We start from the raw sequence: 22,369 nt of genomic DNA, 5'->3' as shown, positions 1-22,369 counted from the left end.
ACATCATCTCACACTCATCAGATTGACTAAGATGATAGGAAAAGGTAGTGATAAATATCAGAAGGAATATGGGAAAACTAGGACATTAATGCATTGTTGGTGGAGTTGTAAACTGACCCAGCCATTTTGTAGAGCAAATCAAAACTATTTCCATGGGGCTATTAAATAGAACATACCCTTTGATTCAATAATGCCACCATCTGGCTTGTATCCCAAAGAACTCATAAAAAAGGAAAAAGGACCCACAAGTGCAAAAATATCTGTAGCAGCTCTTTCTGTGGTGACAAAGAATTGGAAAATGAGTAAATGTCCATCAGTTGAGAAATGGATAAGTTATAAAAAATGAAACAGGCTGATTTTAGAAATATGGCAAGGTTACATAAACTGATTCTGAGTGAAGCAAACAGAAGCAGGAAAACATTGTACACAGGAACAAGAAGATTGTGTGATCTGATGATCAACTATGATAAACTTGGTTTCTGTCAGCAATCCAGTGATACAAAGAAATCCAATAAACTTTGGATGGAAAATACCATCAGCATACAGAAAGAGTTCTGTGGAGACTGAATGTAAAACAACATATACTATTTTCATCTTTTTTTGTGTGTGTGTTTTCTCTTTATTTCCCCTTTTTTGATTTTTCTTTTCCCAACATGATTCATTTCAAAGGTAAAAATGAATGTACATGTATAATCTAAAAAAAAAAAAAAAAGAAAAGAAAAAAGAGGGAGAAAAAAAGGCAGCATTATTTTGAAAAAAAAAATTTCAAAAAAGATAGTCATTAGTTTCTATCTTCTCAAATCTAATTTTTAAGGAAATATTTTCTTCAGTGAACTTTTTCTACCTCCTTTTGCATTTGGCCAATTTTGCTTTGTGAGGAATTTTTCTCTTCATTAGCTTTTTGTATTTCTTTAGCATTACTTTCATTTTTCTTCCCAATTTTATCTACTTCTTTTACTTTATTTTCAAAATCCCTTTTGAGTTCTTTCATGATATGAGACCAATTCTTATTTTTCTTGGAGGCTTTGGATGTAGGAACTTTGACTGTGCTATCTTCTTCTGTGTTTGTGTTTTGTTCTTCCTTCTTACCACTGAAACTTTCTGTGGATATAATCCTTTTCTGATTTTGCTCATTTTTTTCTAGCTTATTAATTGTCATTTAGCTACCTTTTTAAATCAGAGTTCTGTGTTCAGGATGGAGGGTGCATTGTCCCAAGTGTCATGGGGTTCTTTTTTACAGCTTTTATCAGAAATCCTTCTATGAATTTTTAAGTTTTCATTTCTTCCAAAGTGATATTATCCAAGGAGAAGTGTGTTTGAATGACTATAAACACTTTTTTTTTCCTTGTCCTTTGTGAGTAGGGTACCCAGTGTACTGGGCCAGTAAATTCTAGTTTGCTTAAACAACGACATCTTTCCTTAGTACTAGTAAAGATACTTCCTTTTGACTGATTGACTGATTTCCTTATCCCTTAGTCTGTGGGCTGAGACTTCCAGAATCTGCTGCTCCTACCACTGTAACTGTGGCTGATTCAGTGGCTGTCAACGTCCTCTCTTGGCTTGCTTGTTTTTCAAGGCTTTCTCACTCAAGAGAAAAAAAAAAAGGATTGTTCTAAAATAAGAGGGAAGGGAGCTAAAAGCAGCTAAATTTGATCATTTTAAGAAGAACAAAAGATCTATTACACTAGAATGGAAGAAGCAAGGAAATAAGCATTTCTTGAAGCTTAATCTCATCAGATTTGGCTCAAAGAGCCAAACATACATACTCAGTTGAAAAGATAAATTCATTTTATTCTTTAAGGAATTGGGAGTAGAAAAGGTAAAGAAAAAGGAGAGGCTGAATAGAAGGGAGAGGAGAAGCAATTTGGGGAACAAGATAAGAAAAGGGAGGAGGAGTGAAAGAAGAGAGGGAAGATTGCTGTAGTGGGTAGTCAAAAGTAAAACACTGGTGAGCATGTACAAGGTGAAAAAGAAAAGTATAAATAGGAGAGAAAATAGGATTGAAGAAAATATATAACTCTTAGTCATAACTATAAGTGTGAATGGGATTAAAAAACAATATATTGTTTATAAGAAACACATTTGAAGTAGCAAAATACACACAGAGCAAAGGTAAAAGATGAGATCAGAATATATTATGTTTCAGCTGAAGTAAAAAAAAAGGCAGGAGTGGTGATCTTGATTTCAGAGAAATCAAAGGCAAAAATAGGTCTAATTAAAAGAGACAAGGAAGGAAACTGCATTTCACTAAAATGTACCATAGATAATAAAGTAATATCAATATTAAACATAAATGCATCAAGTTGTATAGCATCAAAATACTTAGAGGAGAAGTTATGTCAGTTACAGGAAGAAATCAAAAAACTAGATAAGTAGGGGACTTCTTTTAGAATTAAATACATCTAACCACAAAATAAACAAGAAAGAAGCAAAGGAAGTGAAGAAAATTATCAAAAAAAATCTAGATATGATAGATGTCTTGAATACTTTTAATGAGAATAAAAAAGAATGTACTTTTTTCTCAGTAGTATATGGTACTTACAGAAAAAAAAAAAAAATGACCATGTATTAAGGCATAAAAATCTCACAATCAAATGCAAAAAGGCAGAAATAGTAAATGCATCCTTTTCAGATCATGATGCAATAAAAATTACATTAGAGTCCAGGGAAAGATAAACTAAAAACAATTAGATTTAAATAATCCAATCGTAAAAATGAGTGCATCAAAGGACAAATCATATAAACAATCAGTAATTTTATTTAAGAAAATGATAGTAATGAGACAACATAAAAAAAAATATATGGAATGCAGCCAAAGCAGTTTTTAGGGAGAATTTTATATCTCTAAATGCTTACATGAATTAACGAGAGAAAGAGGAGATTAAAGAATTGGACATACAACTAAAAAGAAAGCTAGAAAAAAAAATTTAAAAATAAGTACCAAATTAGAGTGGAGAATAGAAGTTCAGGTTATGCCAGCATAGTCCCAGTCTTAGCAAACAGAAAAAGTTCTTGAAATCTCTTAATTAGTGGCAGTAGTGATGGGTTTCCAGACCCCTTGACCCAAAGATACCAAAGATGATTTAGAAAGTGGCCAGGAAAGATTTGTCACAGTAGGGTGAGAGGGGACATAGTCTAGTGCATGTTATGTTCATAGAGCTCCAGCCCCAGCAAATCAGGAGCAGATTTTGGAGATCTAAGGTTACAGATGGTAAGGAGATCAAGCAGCTGGTCAGAAGATCTCTTTCCTAGCACTGAGGCAGTATTCTGTTACTTTTCCCATACTCAGATATAGGATGCAGTCCTGGCTCACAGTCCCATGGGCAAGAAGGAGCATTAGTACATTAGAATTTGCAGTCACAGTGGAGTGGAGACCTTCTTCACAGTGTCAGGGCTGAAAAGAGTGCTTGTGGTTAATCACAGACTCTGGTCTGTGAGATAATCCAGTAATCATTTCCTGAAAGAGATCTCAAGAGGAAAACTTCCAGGGATATTATATCCAAATTCTGGAATTCCAAGTCAAGCAGAATATATTGCAACTATCCAAAAAGAAACAATTCAAGTATGGTGAAGCCACAGTCAAAATAACACAAGATTTAATGGATTGAAGGACATGGAATATGATATTCCAGAGAAAAAGGAGCTAATTTGAAATCAATTGCTTCTCCATGAAAACTGAATAAAATTCTTCTATGGGAAAAGTAACTTCTGGGTATTTAATGAAATAAAGGACTTTCAAATATTTGTGAAGAAAAGACCAGAGCTGACTAGAAAATTTGGTTTTCAAATACAAGACTCAGAAGAAGCACAAAGAAGTAATCAGGAAAGAGACTTGATAAGATTTATCTGTTTACATTCCTACATGGGAGAATGATATTTTTAACTCATTTGAACTTTTTTTCATTATTATAAAAGGTAGAAGAAAAGAGAATGGACATTAATCAGCAATTCTAACAAAAATAAATAGTATATTAATATAATCTTTCTGAACAAATAACAAAACCTTCATATAATCAAACAATGTATTTTAAAATATTAGTTCTTATTATCTTACAGTGTTAGAAAAATAAACTTATCATGGGAATTTAAAGAATTAAAACATTTATTTCAAAATGCTGTGGACCCAGGAGACCTAAGTCCACACCAATTGATTGTTACCAATAGCGGTGAAATTCTTCTATTTTACTCTAAGTCACAGCACTATACAATGATGAAAGCAACTGAATGAGAAAGAGGTTAGCCATTCCTTACCCACAGTCATTGTTTTATTCTCATCAATATCAGTGTAGTACAGGAATATCCAGGCACCATTATTTTAAAAATTGAAAAGCTGGAGAACCAAGTTATAATGCATAAGTAGTCAACTCCATGACATTAATTTCATTTCTGTTTTAAATCTTGTATAGACTTTCCTGGCTCTGAATATCTTTCTTTGTATTCCTGCCATTAGATTTTGATTCTGGAGATTTTCTTTTATGTACTCAGCTGAGCTTATAATTTTACATTTTTTTTGACCTTATATTATGCCTTGTCTCCTTGGTTCTATGAATTTATTACTATTTCATGTCATCCATGTAACCATGGATTTTCCTAATCACTAGCTTGTATGCTTGTCCATCCTTCAGTCAGATTTAACACTTACTCATCTGCTGTAAATGACATCCAAAAATGAAGTATATTTATTAAAAAAGAACAGAGAGTAGGCAACTGACATATTAAATTCAAAAGTTGTGCCCTTAAAATTGTTTATATGGTCTTTTCAATCTATATATGAATAAAAGACTTTTGGTTAGTTCAGTCACAGCTTTTTTCTGTTTCTTTATAACTAGACTGAAAAATTTTCCATACTAAAATGTTCAAACTTCACTTTTCCCTAGATCTGCCTATCTTGTATAGATCTCTAGACACTGAATCAGAGCACCGATATTGTTTCAGAATAATGCTACTTCCATGTATTTTGACCTGTCAGTATGTATTCTGACCTTTGTGTCATCTCAACCTGATGACCTTTGCATCATGTATTCTCCTTTATTAATCTGTCAGCAACCAGAATAATTATGAAAAATGGATCAATCCACAATCATTTACTAATCACTTACTATGTGCTAAGCATTGTGTTAAGCACTAGTGATAGAAATAGAAATTAAAGCCAAAAAATTTTTTTGATCTCAAGGAAAATATGTTTTCATAATCAAAGACTATAATGGAAGGAGATACACAATGCCAGACATTGTATGCAAAAAAAAGTCACGAATTATTTCTTTCTCTTCTTCTCATTACAAACATGTAGTGCATCAAAACAAATTTCTGCATTGGATAATCTTTGGTCGCACCACTGAAAAATAAATAAACAAACAAAAACCTGTCTCATTCTGCATTCAGAGTTATTTATCCTTTCCTCATGAGGTAGGTAGCATGTTTCATCATCATTCCCCTGCATTCCTTGTTAGTTATTGTGATGATAAGAGATCAGCATTATACCATTATATTACATGTATGCCATAATTTATTCATCTATCCCCCAATTTATGGCATTCTCTCAGACTCACGTTGTTTAACACAACAAAGAACTATAAACAGTTTTATTATCTTTAGATTTATTTTTATTATGATAAAATTTCCTATGATAAATAATATTGTTCTTTTTAAATTTAATCTACCCATTCTCTCCTTTCTCAGTTCTTTACATACTGAGTTAAAGATGTCTTTATCTGGTTATGTTTGTGTTTTCCCCTTACTTTTGATTATTTCAAATGTAAGGTTCAAATGTCAGTTGCTCCTCTGTTCCTCCTCTTTATACAGATGTCTACTTGCACATCCTGATTTTGTGAAACGATTTTCTCTAATATTTCTTTCTCTTCTCCCCAACTCCAGTATATTTCTTTTCCCTATTTCTCTTCTTAAGACTGTCAGGAAATAGCAGAAAAACTTCTAGATCTTATCTAGTAAGATTTCCTTTATAACTTTTGCTGATGACAGATTCTGAGGGGACATATGGATCATCTTCCTAATATGAATGTAATTATGTTTTTCTTTGTTAGCCCACCATTGTTCATTATTTTTACCTTTTTTTATGTTTCTCCTCCCTCCACTATTTAAAATTAAAAATTAATGTGCAGCTCTGGTGTTTTCATCAGGAATAATTGCACATTTTCAATATCACATAAAATGTTCATTTTTTCTCATGTAGTATTATATACAATTTGACTTGGTTAGGTCAGTGAGACAATAAACATTTTTTTTTTAATTTACCATGTGCTGAGCATTATGTTAAATATTGTAGAAAAAAAAGAAAGGTAAATTCTTCAAGAAAGTTAGAATCTAATGGAAGCAAAGAAGACAAAAAAGAAAGCTGAATAAAGAAGGAAAGGGTGAATGGGTAGGGTTTGGTAGGAAAGTCAGAGGAATTCCAAAATAATATGCCAGATGAGAAATCAGTAATGCATTCCTGGCTATCATCTATTATCCTTTACCCTCTATTGCACTGTATTTTGAGTTTTTTTTTTTTTTTTTTTTTAATAATAGTTGTTAGATCATGTGTGATTCTGATAATTACTACATAAAACCTGATTTTTTGTTTTGGTGGATTCATACTGTAATTTTTTATTTGGTGTAAAAACTCTTAATTTCACTTACAAGATTTTTAGGAGTTTTCATTTTCAAGTTCATTTCAGAAAGTGAACAGTGATGCTTTTCTATTTCCAATTTGCCTCCTAGTACTAAGAGATATTAGCCATTTTATTTTAAATTTTCTTGAAATATGCTATCTAGATTCATTATTTTGGTCATGACAATCAGATAATGCAATGCTTTCTAATATTTGTTCTCCATCTATTTTCCAGGTCAGTGAGTTTTCTTTTTTTAATTTTTCCCCATAACAAAATACTTAAAACTTTTTTTTTCTTTCAATATTGTGTCTTTATTGTAATGTTTCTTTTGGCTTCATGAAGTCATCAGCAGATTTTTTGGCCATCATAATTGCTCTTTGTATTTGTTTATGTCTTTTTTCCAAACTACTTCTCAATTTTGTCTTGATGTTAGGGCCAGCTCTGCAGTGTTTCTGGTGGGGAAATCTGGATTGGCCTTATTGCTGCTTTATTGTGGTATTTAATATTAAGATGTTAATGTCAAAAAAAGACTGATGACTAACAAGCATTTGGTGCTCCCAGAAGGATGGCTGATTCAAGGCAAAGTTTGATTGCTGTGCTCTTGTTTTGAGTTCTACATGCTCCTAACTTCATTTTCAGTCTGAAAAACGGGAGATTGCTACTGTATTCAGTCTTTTTGATGTGCTTAAAAGCTATATTAGTTCAAAGTAGCTGAATCATAGTTCCCCTTTTGTCTGGAATTCCTACCCTGCTTGTTTCTCTGAAGGTGGAGCTATATTCTGGTATTGAAACCCTAATCTGTGCCTCGAGTCTGAACCACACCATTGATGCTATTGAATTTTAACTTCCTCTTTTGTTAGTATACCACCCAAAATATCCCTGAACAGGAACACAGCTGCCATTTAATAGGTGTCCTTCTCATCGTATCCTGGCTTTAGGGCTCAGACCATGATAATAAGCAACAAAGACATTAGTTGCCAACAATCATGTGTCCATATGCTGGAACCTCTATTTATCTTAGTGCACCTTAGAGCTAGATATTGGAATGTTCTGCAAACAAAGAACTACTGTCTCTACTCAAGAATAGTGTTTGTAGAACAGTTTTCCTATCCTTTGGCTGAACAAAGGACTTCTAATTAGTATTTTGTCTGGTGCATTTTTTTAGTGCTGAGTTGTATGGAGGAGAATTCAGGCATACCATTTCTTAACACTGCCATTTTGTCTCAACCACTTGGGTGATTTATTTCTAAAAATAATAATCAAAGGGAAGATCTTTAAAGTAATAATCATAATTTTTTTCATATCCTATTAGACAAATAATTGATTATATATAGTTCATTTATCTAGACCTGGCCTAAAGTTATAAAAAATGGAAGGTCTAGATGCAATAGAAAAAATGTTGGAGCCTTATGTTAATTAGACAGATGTTGATTGAAATAGACTGAGTTCTCAAACTATCTCAGTGAGAGTTTTCTTATATCCTCAGTAAATCTGTACCTATATAAGATTAGTGACATTTGCAAGTATGATCACTCTTTAAATACACACACCCCTCCCATATACACGCACGCAAAACAGTCTTTTCACATAATAACAACCATACTTTTAAAGCATAAAATAATCTTTTCCATGTTTGTTTTCATAGCTTATATCATTTAATAACATTACTTTTAGTAAATTTCTTTTCTTTATTTTATTTCTAATTAGATATCTAATGCTTATATTATTTGATTGCTTATTACCTTTAATACACTTCTTTTTTTCCTTACTTTATTTCTTATCAGAATACTGACTTAGCCTTCTTTGTTTTGTACAATACATGGATACTTTTCAAAAAGTCTTTCAAGAAGTTGATGATATTTCTGTGTAAGTTTATCTACATTCTACTTAACCAGTGTCAATTTGCACAGAGGTTCTATGTAGTTTATAATCTCTCAATCTACAACTTTCTGCTTCTTCCAAGAAGTTTAGTGTTTTCAAATATGATAGAACACAAATATGTTGAGTATGAAATTTAGATATAGTAAAATATAGTTTATTTTCTTAACTATTCATATATACACACACACGTATACACTTATGTGTTATATGTAAAATATTTTAATTCATTATAAATAAGAAACATGGCAAGCCTTTAAAAATTACTCTGTTACACAGAATTACTTTTTGATTTAATAAAATCAGTGTTGGATGCCAGAGAAAATGCTAGATTTTGCATATTATTGACAGGATTCTGATTGTTGTCCTCAGTGCAAACCTGCCCCCAGCCTTGAGACTCACTGAAATTATTAACATTGAACATGGACATTGAACATAGAATCGGGTAGATATAGATTCACATCTTGCTTTATATATTTCATAACTGTGAAACCCTGACTAAGTCAGGTAACTTCTCTATGCCAAAATTTTCTCCTTTGTGAAATGAGGAGCCTTGACATGAGAACCTGTTAGATCCTTTTCATCTCTTAATTTTAGTATTCAACATAAAATATTATACAAACCTTAAATTGTTATATAAATTAAGTAGCAATGGAAAAAGTAAAGAATCATCAGTGAAGTATTACAAGTAGTAGTACAGGCAGTAATAGGCAGCAGCAGCAGCAGCAATAGTAGTAGCAATACTAGTAATTATTATAAACTTCCTCTTCCTTCTCTCAGAATGAAGAGATTTAGTGTAAATTGGGTAGATTGAAATGTGTCTTTTCCAAATGAACATAGGCTGGGGCATAAATATTTGACAATCAAATGCAGAAAGAAAGAAATATTTAATTCATATTTTTTCAGATGCAATGAAATTATTTCTAATAAAGAAAGGAACATGGAAAAATAGATCAAAATTTAATTGGAAAGTAATTAATGTAATCCTAACGATTGAGTGGGTAAACAATAAATCATACAAATAACTGATCATTTCATTTAATGACAATAGTGACACAACTTATCAAAACTTATGGGATGCAGCAAAAGCAATTCTTAGGGGAAATCTTCGATCTCTAAATGAGTACATGAATAAAAGTAAAGAAAGAGGAAAACAATGAATTGGGTATGAAACAAAGATTTAGTAAAAAAAAAAAAAGGCAAAAATTAAATACAAATTAGAAATTCAGAAAATTGTAAGAGCTTAATAAAATTTAAAGTAAAGAAATCATTGAACCAATAAATAAAACTAAAAGTTGATTTTATTTAAAAATGGGTCAAATATTGGCAAATTTGATTAGAAAAAAGAAATGAAGAAAACCAAATTATCAGAATCCAAAATGAAAACGACAAATTTACCACCAATGAAGAAGAAATTAAAGCAATAATAAGGTGCTATTTTGAATAACTGTGTGCCAATAAATCCAATAATCTAATTGAAATGGATGAATATGTACAGAAATATAAATTGCTCCCCATTAATAGAAGAGAAAATAAAATAACCTATTTTAGAAAAATAAGTTGAACAAGCCATCAATGAATTCTTTAAGAAAAACTATTCAGGGTCAGATATGCTTACAAGTGAATTTTACCAAACATTTAAAGAACAATTAATTCTAATATTATATAAATTGTTGGGAAAATAGGTGAAGATGGTGCCCTGCCAAATCGCTTTTATGACACAAATATGATGCTGATATCTAACCCAAGAAAAAATAAAACAGAATGAAAATGACAGACCAATTTAACTCATGAATATTAATGCAAAATTTTAAAGTTAATTTTTAAATAAAACATTAACAGAAATTACAGCAATTTATGACCAGCATAATACATTATGACAAGGAAAAATATATATTAATATTGCAGAGCTGGTTCAATAACAAAAAAAATCAGCATAATTGACAATATCTATAACAAAACTAAGAGAAGTCACATGTTTTTTCAATAGAAATAACTTTTACACAAAATACAGCGCTCATTTCTATTAAAAACACTAGAGATAAGGATAAATGGAGTTTTCATTAAAATTATAAAAAAGTAAGTATCTATTAAAAACATCAGTAATAATTATATGTAATAATAATAAGCTTGAAACATTTTCACTAAGATTGGGGACAAATAAATTTTAAAAAAGTGCTATCACCACTGTTTTTCAATATTATACTAAAAATTAGCTTTAGCAATGAAAGAAGAAAAAGAAATTGAGAAAATTAGAGTAGACAATGAGGAAACAAAACTATCACTTTTTGCAAATGATATAATACTTAGAGAATATTAGAGAATCAACTTTTAAAAAACTAGTTAAAACAATAACTTGAGTAAAGGTTCAGTATATAAAATAAATGTGCAAAAATCATTAGCATCTCTCTCTCACTGTATCTCCCTTTTTTATCTCCTTGCACATGTGTGTATGTATCTATGTGTAAAGAAAGGTATCTATATCTATATCTACATATCGACATCTATATCTATATAAAAAACAGAACTCAGCAGTAAGAGATAGAAAGAAAAATTCCACTTAAAATAACTATAGACACCATAAAATATTAATAGCTTTTGTGTACACTAAGTTTACATAAAAATGACATTTCTAACTAAATTAATCTACTTATTCATTGTCATATCGATCAAAATGCCAAAAAATACTGTATAGAGAGAGCTAAAAAAAAATATCAAAAATTACCCAAAAGAACAGAAGGTCAAGAATATCAAGAGAATTAAAAAAAAAAAAAAAACAAGGTAAGGGGCCTATCCATACCATACCTAAAACTATATTATAAAGCAGCAATGATTAAAATTATTTTGTGTTGGCTAAGAAATAGCATGGTAGATCTGTGGAATAGGTTAAGTACACAAAGCAGATTAGACAATGACCATGGTGATCTACTGCTTGATAAGCCCCAAGATTCCATCTAGAACTTTCTCTTTGACTAAAATGTGCTAGAAAAACTGGAAAACATTGTGCAAACCTTTTTTAATTTAATGAAATCAAAATTATCCATTTTTTATTTAATAATCTTCTCTATCTCTTGTTTGCTTATAAATTCCTAATCTTCTCTATTTCTTGTTTGCTTATAAATTTCTCCCTTCTCCAAAGATCTGATAGGTAAACTATCCTTTGGCCTTCTATTTTGCTTTCACCCTTTACATGTACCCATTTTGACCTTATTTTGGTATGGGGTGTAAGATGAATTTCTGAAATACAATTTGCTAAAGATTCCAGTAAATTTTTGTCAAATAGTGAGTTCTTATCCTAGAAGTTGGAGTTTTTGGGTTTATCAAACAATAGATTATGATAGTCATTGATTATTATTTTTTGTGTACCTAACTTATTTCATTGATCCACTACTCTGTTTCTTTGCCAGTACTAGATAGTATTGATGACTGCTACTTTGTAATAGGTATGGGACTGCGAGGCTACTATCCTTTGCATTTTTTTTTTTCATTAATTGCCTTGATTCTTTTGAATTTTTCTTTTTCTGGATGAATTTTGTTATTACTTTTCTAGCTCTATAAAATAATTTTGGCAGTTTTATTTATGACACTGAATAGGTAGACTAATTTAAGAATTGTCATTTTTATTTCATTAACTGAGCCTATCCCTGAGCATTTGATATTTTTCCAATTGATTAGATTTGACTTTATTTGTGTGAAAAGTTTTTGGTCTTGTATTCTTTTAGTTTCTGGGTTTGTCTTTGTAGGTAAATAGCCAAAAGTTTTATTTTCTCTGCAGTTATTTTAAATGGATTTTTTCTATCTTGTTGCTGAGCTTTATATATATAAAACACATTTAGAAATTCTCATGATTTATGTGGGTTTATTTTATGTCCTGCAACTTTCCAAAAATTCCTAATTGTTTCAAGGAGTTTTTAGATTGATTCTCCAGGATTCTCTAAATATCCGATTATATCATCTACCTAGTAATAATATATCATCCCTGGTGATAAATTGTGATAATCTCTGTTGATATTTTATTTATTGATTGATTTTTACAACGATAATCATTGGGGATACTGGTCTATAATTTTCTTTTTATGTCTTGGCTTTTCCTGTTTTCAGTAACACAACCATATTTATGTCATAAAAATTTTATGAAGGACTTCTTCACTTCTTTAAAATATTTCATATAGTATTAGAATTAATTGTTCATTAAATATTTGGTAGAATTCACTTATAAATCCATCTGGCCCTAGACTTTTTTTTCTTGCATTTATTGAAGACTTGTTCAACTTATTTTTTTTAAAATGGAGTCAAATATTTTATTTTATTTTCTGTTAATCTGGACAATTTATATTTCTGTAAATATACATCCATTTTAATTAGATTGTCAGAGTTTTGGCAAAATTTTTAAATAAAACTTTAACAGAAATTACAGCAATTTATGACCAGCATAATACACTATGACAAGGTAAAATAATATTAGTATTGCAGGGCTGGTTCAATAACAGAAAAAAAAAAACTATCAGCCTAATTGACAATATCTATAAACTAAAAGAAGTCACATGTTTTTTCAATAGAAATAACTTTTACACAAAATACAGCACCCATTTCTATTAAAAACACTAGAGAAGGATAAATGGAGTTTTTAATTTCCAATTAGTTTTTAGTCAGTCTTTCCTTTTACTGAGTGTAATTTTTATTGCAACATGATCTAAAAAGGATACAATTATTATTTCTGCTTTTTTGTCTTTAATCGGGAGGTTTTTATGTTCTAATACATAATCTTTTTTGTGTAGATCCTATGAACCATTGAGAAAAAAAAGGTATATTATTTTCTATCCCCATTTTCTCCAGATGTCTATCATATCTAAGATTCAAATAAGTTCCCTAATTAATTTTTTATTATTATTTTCTGGTTAGAATATGTAATTCTGAAAAGGGTTACATTGAAGTCTCTTTCCCACTAGTATAATTTTGTTGTCTATTTCTTCTTTAACTGGTTTAACTTTTCCAAAAATTTGTATCTGTCCCACTTAACACATATAAACATATATGTTTAGTACTGATATTACTTCATTGTCTATGGTACCTTTTAACAAAATTTATCTTCTTTATCTCTTTTAATTATATTTATTTTTCCTTTTGCTTTGTCTGAAATATAATTACTATGCCCACTTATTTTTTTTTTTTGCTTCAATTAAACCATAATAGATTTTGCTCCAGCATTTTACCCTAATTTTGTGTCTATATCTCTCTTTCAATTTTTTTTTCCTTGTAAACATTCTGTAGGATGTTTGTTTCACATTCATAGTTATGATTACCAGTTGTATATTTCCCTTTATCCTATTTTCTCCCCTGAAGGTATGTATATTTGTACTTTTTATTCTTCTTTTTTCACTATGTCCTTTCTCACTAATGTTTTGTTTCTTACCAACCCTCTCTCTCAACCTGCCCTCCCTTCTATCAGTCTTCTCCTTTCTCTTAATCCTTGTTAAATTAGTGCTTCTTAGTGTTTCTGCTCTCCCTTTTATTCAGTTCCTCCCTTTTCTTTTCCTTTTCTCTTCCCACTTCCCTATTGGGAAAAAAAAATTAATATGCACAACTGAATGTGTACGTTATTGCCTCTTCCAGCTGAAACTGATGAGATTAAGCTTCAGACAATGCTCATCTCCTTACTTTTTTTCCCTCAATTGTAATAGATTTTTTATGCCACTTAATATGATCTCATTTCTCCCATTATACCTCCCCTTTTCTCTTCTCTCAATAAATTCCTTTTTTCCACCCCTTAATGTCTTTTTCTTCGAAATTATCTATTACATCAGAGTCAATTTATACCCACACTATATATGCCTTCTCTATGTGCCATAATTAAAGATACAATTCTCAAGAATTATGAGTATCATCTTCCCATGTTGGCATGTAAAGTTTAACCTTTAAATAATGGTTCCCCCCCCCCCCACTTATCATTTTTATGCTTCTCTTGAGTCTTATATTTGTAGATTAACTTTTTGTTTAGTTCTGATCTTTTCAATAGAAATGATTAAAACTTCCCCACTTCATTGAAAATATATCTCCTCCTCTAACAGGTGATGATCTCACTTGATTCTTGGTTATAATTCAAAGTCCTTTTCCTTTCAGAATATGGTATTCCAGGTCCACTGATCCTTTATTGTAGAAGCTGCAAAATTCTAGGGAATCCTGATTGTGGCCCCTCAATACTTGATTTTTTTTTCCTCCTTGGGAGCCAACAGTATTTTTTCCTTGACATCATACTTCTTAATTTCTGCAACAATATTTCTTGGTGTTTTCCTTGTGGTATCTCTTTTTTGGAGGTAATCAATAGATTCTTTCAATGCCTATTTTGGCCTCTGGTTTTATTATATCAGGGTAGTTTATCCTAAGCATTTTGAAGAATGTTGTCCGTGCTCTTCTTTTGGCTCCTGGACTCCAAATAATCCAATAATTTTTCTTGTCTTTCCTTAATCTATTTTCCAGGTCAGCTAATTTTCCAATCAGATATTTTACATTTTCTTCCATTTCCTCACCCGCCCCATTCTTTTTAGTTCATTTGATTGATTTTTTTTTTAATTTAATTTAATTTAATAATAACTTTGTATTGACAGAATCCATGCCAGGGTAATTTTTTACAACATTATCCCTTCCACTCGCTTATGTTTCGTTTTTTCCTCTCCCTCCCTCCACCCCCCCCCCCCAAGATGGCAAGCAGTCTTATATATGTTAAGTATGTTGCAGTATATCCTAGATATAATACATATTTGCAGAACCGAACAGTTCTCCTGTTGCACAGGGAGAATTGGATTCAGAAGATAAAAATAACTCGGGAAGAAAATCAAAAATGCAAATAGTTCACATTCGTTTCCCAGTGTTCCTTCTCTGGGTGTAGCTGTCTCTGTCCATCATTTATCCATTGAAACTCAGTTAGGTCTCTTTGTCATAGAAATCCACTTCCATCAGAATACATCCTCATACAATATCGTTGTCAAAGTGTATAATGATCTCCTGGTTCTGCTCATCTCACTTAGCATCAGTCCATGTAGGTCTCTCCAAGCCTCTCTGTATTCATCCTGCTGGTCATTCCTTACAGAGCAATAATATTCCATAACATTCATATACCACAATTTACCCAGCCATTCTCCAATTGATGGGCATCCATTCATTTTCCAGTTTCTAGCCACTACAAACAGGGATGCTACAAACATTTTGGCACATACAGGTCCCTTTCCCTTCTTTAGTATTTCTTTGGGATATAAGCCCAATAGAAACACTGCTGGATCAAAGGGTATGCACAGTTTGATAACTTTTTGCGCATAATTCCAGATTGCTCTCCAGAATGGTTGAATTCGTTCACAACTCCACCAACAATGCATCAGTGTCTCCGTTTTCCCACATCCCCTCCAACATTCATCATTATTTTTTCCTGTCATCTTAGCCAATCTGACAGGTGTGTAGTGATATCTCAGAGTTGTCTTAATTTGCATTTCTCTGATCAATAGTGATTTGGAACACTCTTTCATGTGAGTGGTAATAGTTTCAATTTCATCATCTGAAAATTGTCTGTTCATATCCTTTGACCATTTATCAATTGGAGAATGGCTTGATTTTTTATAAATTTGAGTCAGTTCTCTATATATTTTGGAAATGAGGCCTTTATCAGAACCTTTAATTGTAAAGATGTTTTCCCAGTTTGTTGCTTCCCTACTAATCTTGTTTGCATTCATTCTGTTTGTACAAAGGCTTTTTAATTTGATGTAATCAAAATTTTCTATTTTGTGATCAGTAATGGTCTCTAGTTCATCTTTGGTCACAAATTTCTTTCTCCTCCACAATTCTGAGAGATAAACTATCCTATGTTCCTCTAATTTATTTATAATCTCGTTCTTTATGCCTACGTCATGGACCCATTTTGATCTTATCTTGGTATATGGTGTTAAGTGTGGGTCCTTGCCTAATTTCTGCCATACTAATTTCCAGTTATCCCAGCAGTTTTTATCAAATAATGAAATCTTATCCCAAAAGTTAGAATCTTGGGGTTTGTCAAACACTAGATTGCTATAGTTGACTATTCTGTCTTGTGAACCTAACCTTTTCCACTGATCAACTAATCTATTTCTTAGCCAATACCAAATGGTTTTGGTGACTGCTGCTTTATAATATAGTTTTAGATCAGGTACAGCTAGACCACCTTCATTTGATTTTTTTTTTCATTAATTCCCTTGAGATTCTTGACTTTTTATTGTTCCATATGAATTTTGTTGTTATTTTTTCTAAATCATTAAAATATTTTTTTGGAAGTCTGATTGGTATAGCACTAAATAAATAGATTAGTTTAGGGAGTATTGTCATCTTTATTATATTCGCTCGGCCTATCCAAGAGCACTTAATATTTTTCCAATTATTTAAGTCTAACTTTATTTGTGTGGAAACTTTTTTGTAATTTTGCTCAAATAATTCCTGACTTTCCTTTGGTAGATAGATTCCCAAATATTTTATGCTATCAACAGTTATTTTGAATGGAATTTCTCTTTGTATCTCTTGCTCTTGGATTTTGTTGGTGGTGTATAAAAATGCTGAGGATTTATGGGGATTTATTTTGTATCCTGCTACTTTGCTAAAATTATGAATTATTTCTAATAGCTTTTTAGTAGAATCTCTGGGGTTCTCTAGGTATACCATCATATCATCTGCAAAGAGTGATAGTTTGGTTTCCTCATTGCCTACTCTAATTCCTTTAATCTCTTTCTCGACTCTTATTGCAGAGGCTAGTGTTTCTAATACAATATTGAATAATAATGGTGATAGTGGGCAACCTTGCTTCACTCCAGATCTTACTGGGAAAGGTTCCAGTTTTTCCCCATTGCATATGATGCTTACTGAAGGTTTTAAATATATGCTCCTGACTATTTTAAGGAAAAGTCCTTTTATTCCTATGCTCTCAAGTGTTTTTATTAGGAATGGCTGTTGGATTTTACATTTGATTGATTTTTGATGTCTCATAGAGTCATTGGTTCCATTTTCCCAGGTCTGGTTTTTAATGTATGATTTTGTTCAGTTAGCTTTTGTATCTACTTTTCCATTTAATTAATTCTACTTTTTAAGGTGTGGCTTTCTTCAGTAGATTTTTTTTTTGCATTTGACCAATTTATTTTTAAAGTAATTGTTTCCTTTTTTAAGCTGTTGACTCTGTTGCATATCTTTTATTTCTTTAATCATTTTTTTTTCTATCTTTCCTATTTGATTTTTGAAATCTCAGATGAGTTCTTCCAAGAAGGTTCATTGGGCTTGAGACCAATTCATATTCCATTTTGAGATTTTATACGTGGGCATTTCAGTTGGTGTTTTGGTCTTCTCTGTCACCACAGTGGCTTTCTATTGTTAGTGTTCTTTTCTCTAATACTTGCTCTTTTTCTGTTTAGGGATTTTTTTTCTTCTCTATTTTGTGAATTTTAAAATCAAACTCTGTTCTTGAAGTACAGAGGGCACTTTTTCAAGTTTCTTGTGCAGCTTTTATCCTTGCCTTTAAGTACAGGTGCCCCTAGTATTTGGTGTCTTTCTCATAGCACTGCAGATAGCCTGATCTTGTCCCTATTGTTGCCTGGGTTCCTAGACTGGAAATTTATTATCTGGAGTGGGACTGCCTAACTGATCTGTTATTCTATTTTTATTGAGTCAGGACTGAGGGTCTCAGTTTCTGATCTTCTGTGATTAATACCCTACCAGAGGCTTTCCTGGCCACAGTCAGAGATTTCTTTCACCCCAGTGAGACTGACCTTTCTTGAAGCCCTTCCAACCTATTTTGAGCTGTAATATTGCTTCATTTCATTTCTTTGTAAACTCTGTCACTTCAGACTTTCAGAGCTTACTTTCATATGATTTTTGAGGGAAATTGGGACAATTTCAGTAGCTTTCTGGGTGTACTTCTCCATTTTGGCTCTATCCCAGGACTGTTGCATATCCAATATTGACTGCTTTTCATTCCCATCTTTTTCAATTTATTGCATTAGAGAAAAATCAACAGGGTTTTTTCTCTTCATATTAGTGATTTGGAACATTATGTCACATGTTTATTTAAAATTTACCAATATTCCTTGAGAATGAGAAATCTAGGTCTATATACTTGGACCATTATCTATTATGAATCGCCTTTTTTGTTTCATGCACTTATACTAATAAATACCTATATGTATATACTTTGTATATATATGCTTTTTTATGTATATTTGAAAACAAAACTCATTTGAAAAAATTGATAATATTTTTCTCATTTGATTGCTATCATTATATATTTTGCCTTAATTTCATTTTAATCTACATATTTTATGTAATCAAAGCATTATATATCTCTTAACCTTCCTCCTATATCTTATTTGGCTAACAGTTTGTCTTTTATTCATTACTGAGAATAGCATAAAGTTAATTGTCTTCTAATTAATATAGTATAATATCTAATATTAAGGTTATATAACCATTTTGAAGTTTTCAAATTGAGTTAAATTTTCATTTTTACTTGATTTTTGCCCTATTTCCTTTTAATTTTTTAACCGGTTTTATTAAATAGGGAATTCTTTTCTCGGTAATTTAAATTTTCAAACTAATCAGATAATCACTTATTCAGTTCTATTATTTTAATTTCCCTTTTCTAATCTATTCCATTGATTTTGCTTCTCTATTTTTTGACTAATGCAAAATACTTTTGATATTCATGACTTTATAATACAGTTTGAGTTATGAAAGTTCTATCCTCCTTTTATCCCTATATTTTCATATTATTTTCAATGATATTCTAGTCTTCTGTTTCAATCAATTAATTTAGTTACTATTTTATTATTATAGGTAAGATACAATGTTCATAGTGTAATTGGTATATGACAAAAATATGAATTAGCTTTGGCAGTATTTTCATTTTAATATATCGGCAAAGAACAGGATATTCCTCCTGTTAATTAACTTGATCTATATTTCTTGAATTCTTCTTATATAAATGTTATAGAGTCAAATTGAATTCAATGAGTGATTTTGGAAATATATTGGTGTTTTTTTTTTTTTTTTTTACTTTCCTTTTAAATGTTGCCTTGGTACTAATTAATCGTGTATTCTATTTAGTGCAATACAGCCCAACCTTATTTAGTAATGTCAAGTCACACATTCAGTTTTGCTACTTCTGATCCTACTCTACCTTATACCTCAGGATTATATATTGCTTTGGCAAATATTTTATGAATTTTGTAGATATTTGGAGTAATATTTCCCTTTCTATTATTACCTCACTTACAAACACACAATATGTTGCAGTCTAACTCGACTGGTATGTATAACAATATAGTGGTGATTATACATATTTATGTATACATACTACTACATATACACATATATGTGCTATGTTTAAGGGCTAATTTTCTAAAAGAGAAAGATAATACATGTAGGAAAATTGAGGAAGAACATTTTTTTGTGTGTGGGAAGTCACAGATATTGTGATAGAAATCATAAACCAACAGAAAGATATCCCTTTTATGAGTATGTAGTAAATAGATGGGAGGGAGAATTTGATTACTCTTCCAGAGCACAGGATAGAAAGTGGGATGTATGGGGTAGTTAAGTGTGATTCCATGATAGGAAGATGGCAAGAATTCATTGTTTCAAGACTAAGTCAGAGTCTAAGAACACACACATCTATGTGTACATTGTGCAATCATATATGTACATATACACATGCCTGTACATATGTATGTATTATGTGTGCATGTGTACATGTATGTGTGTTTGTGGTTTTTTTCAGACAGATATGCTAGAGTATTTTACTATTTCCTTCTTCTGCTCATTTTACAGATAAAGAAACAGAAGCATAATTAACTGACTTCTCAGAATCATAAAGCTAGCTGTTTGAGGCCATATTTGAATCAAGAAGATGTCTTCCTGTCTTCATTACCAGCACTCTATATAAAAATACCAATAATATTGTTACTTATATTACAAACAAAATGTAATTAATTAAACACATTTTAGACACTCCTTTGACTGCATACATTTATTTGAGCTTAAAACTTTAAAAGGAATGGCTGTAGAAGAATCCTTTTTACTGTGATGATACAGTATATATCTACATTCCAAATCTGTCATTATTTACAAATAAGAAGATTATTTCCAAAAGATATATCAGTGAATAAGTGATTCCTGTTATCCATACTATTATCTGATATATTTCTGGATATATTATTCACATATTTCTGAAAAAAAGCTAGATTTTACAGCAAAACAAAGAAATCAAAGGGATTAACACTACCACAGTGAAGTCAATATTGTCCCTATTTGTAGACATCAGAAATGAAAGTAATTATGAAAATTAATAACTCAAGGAAAGTAGAAGAACAAAGAATAAATTCAAAAAGTAATTGCATTAGTACAAAGGAAAAATAAAATCATAAAATATAATGGAAATAGAAATAGAATGCAATAGAACTACAAAATATATAAAGTGTTTCAGATTCAGACTGCCAAGAGAAATTTATCTAAATACAATTATAAAACCCTTTTTATAGAAAAAAAAAAGAAATTTGGACTGATGTGAAGAATGCTCATTGTTCACATTTAAACTATACTGAAATAATAAAAGATGATGTTATCACTTAAATTAACCTTTAGATGTACCACTATAGCCAGCAAACTGTCAAGTAGTTGCTTTATAGAGCTGGACAAAATAAAATCACATTGTCTTTGAAATAAGAAAAACCTCCAAAATATCAAGTGGATTGATGAAAAATCTAGGTTATGATAGTAATTTCAATTCACAAATTGGATTATAAAAATAATGATAATAAAACTTTATTTGGCATGATGTTTTTGTTTGTATGTTAATTTGTTTTGTTTTTACAGAAAGATAAATAAGTACAATAAAACTGGTGAAAATCAGACACTATCAGACTCATTAGCCTAGGGCTTAATAAACTCTGAAAATGAACTACTTGGAGAAGAATTATATGTACTATAAGAACTTCTGGAAAAAATTAGTAAGTAGTTTGGCAATAAATAGGATTTAAAATGATATCTTATACCATATATGACAAGTTGCAAATTAAAACATAACTTAAATAGAAGTTACATAATTAAAAAAGAGGAATATGGATAATGATAACTTTTACAAAAATGGTTAAGGAAAAAAGTTTTAAACAAGCAAAGAACAGTTTAGACAAGGAAAAGAAATTCTGTTACATGAAAATTAAAAGCTGTGCCTTTTACAAAAACAATGAAGCTGATAATAATAATAATAATAGTAACTGACCATTGGGAAGAAATCATTCCATCAAATGTTCCTGAAATTCATATATATATATATAAATTTAGCTAAAATTAATACATGATAAATAGCTGTTGCATTTCCCAAAATATTAATTAATCAAAGATTATGAGCTAACAATTAAAAATATATATTTGTTTAGTATTAATAACCATATGAATGATTGCTTCACATTATTAATTATAAGTGAAATAGCTCTTGGGGGGAAAAACATCTTTGAATTCACCACACAAATGACAAAAATTGAAAATGATCAATGTTAAAGATGCTGAAGTTGACAAGAACACTAATAAGCCATTGGTGGAAAAGTTAATCAGGATAACCATTCTGAAAAACAATATAACATTATTATGTAGAGATTACATTGCTAGTCATATCCTTGCATAAGATATTAATACTTGCTTTTTAACCACAGAGTATTAAGAACAGTGTTGGAATCCTTACAAAAGGGTTAAGTCATTAGAATTGATAGAGACAATAATTATCTAATTTAGCATGGTTCAGTATGATTGATCTGATCCTACAAGAAGATGTTATGGGCCAGAACTTTAAACAAGATACTAAGTTGTTAGAGTTCAAATGTTGGAGTTTG

The sequence above is a fragment of the Antechinus flavipes genome, chromosome 1 (assembly GCF_016432865.1).
Source record: "Antechinus flavipes isolate AdamAnt ecotype Samford, QLD, Australia chromosome 1, AdamAnt_v2, whole genome shotgun sequence".
Classification (NCBI taxonomy): domain Eukaryota; kingdom Metazoa; phylum Chordata; class Mammalia; order Dasyuromorphia; family Dasyuridae; genus Antechinus; species Antechinus flavipes.
The sequence above is the reverse complement of the archived record's forward strand: the minus strand, read 5'-3'. Positions refer to the sequence as shown.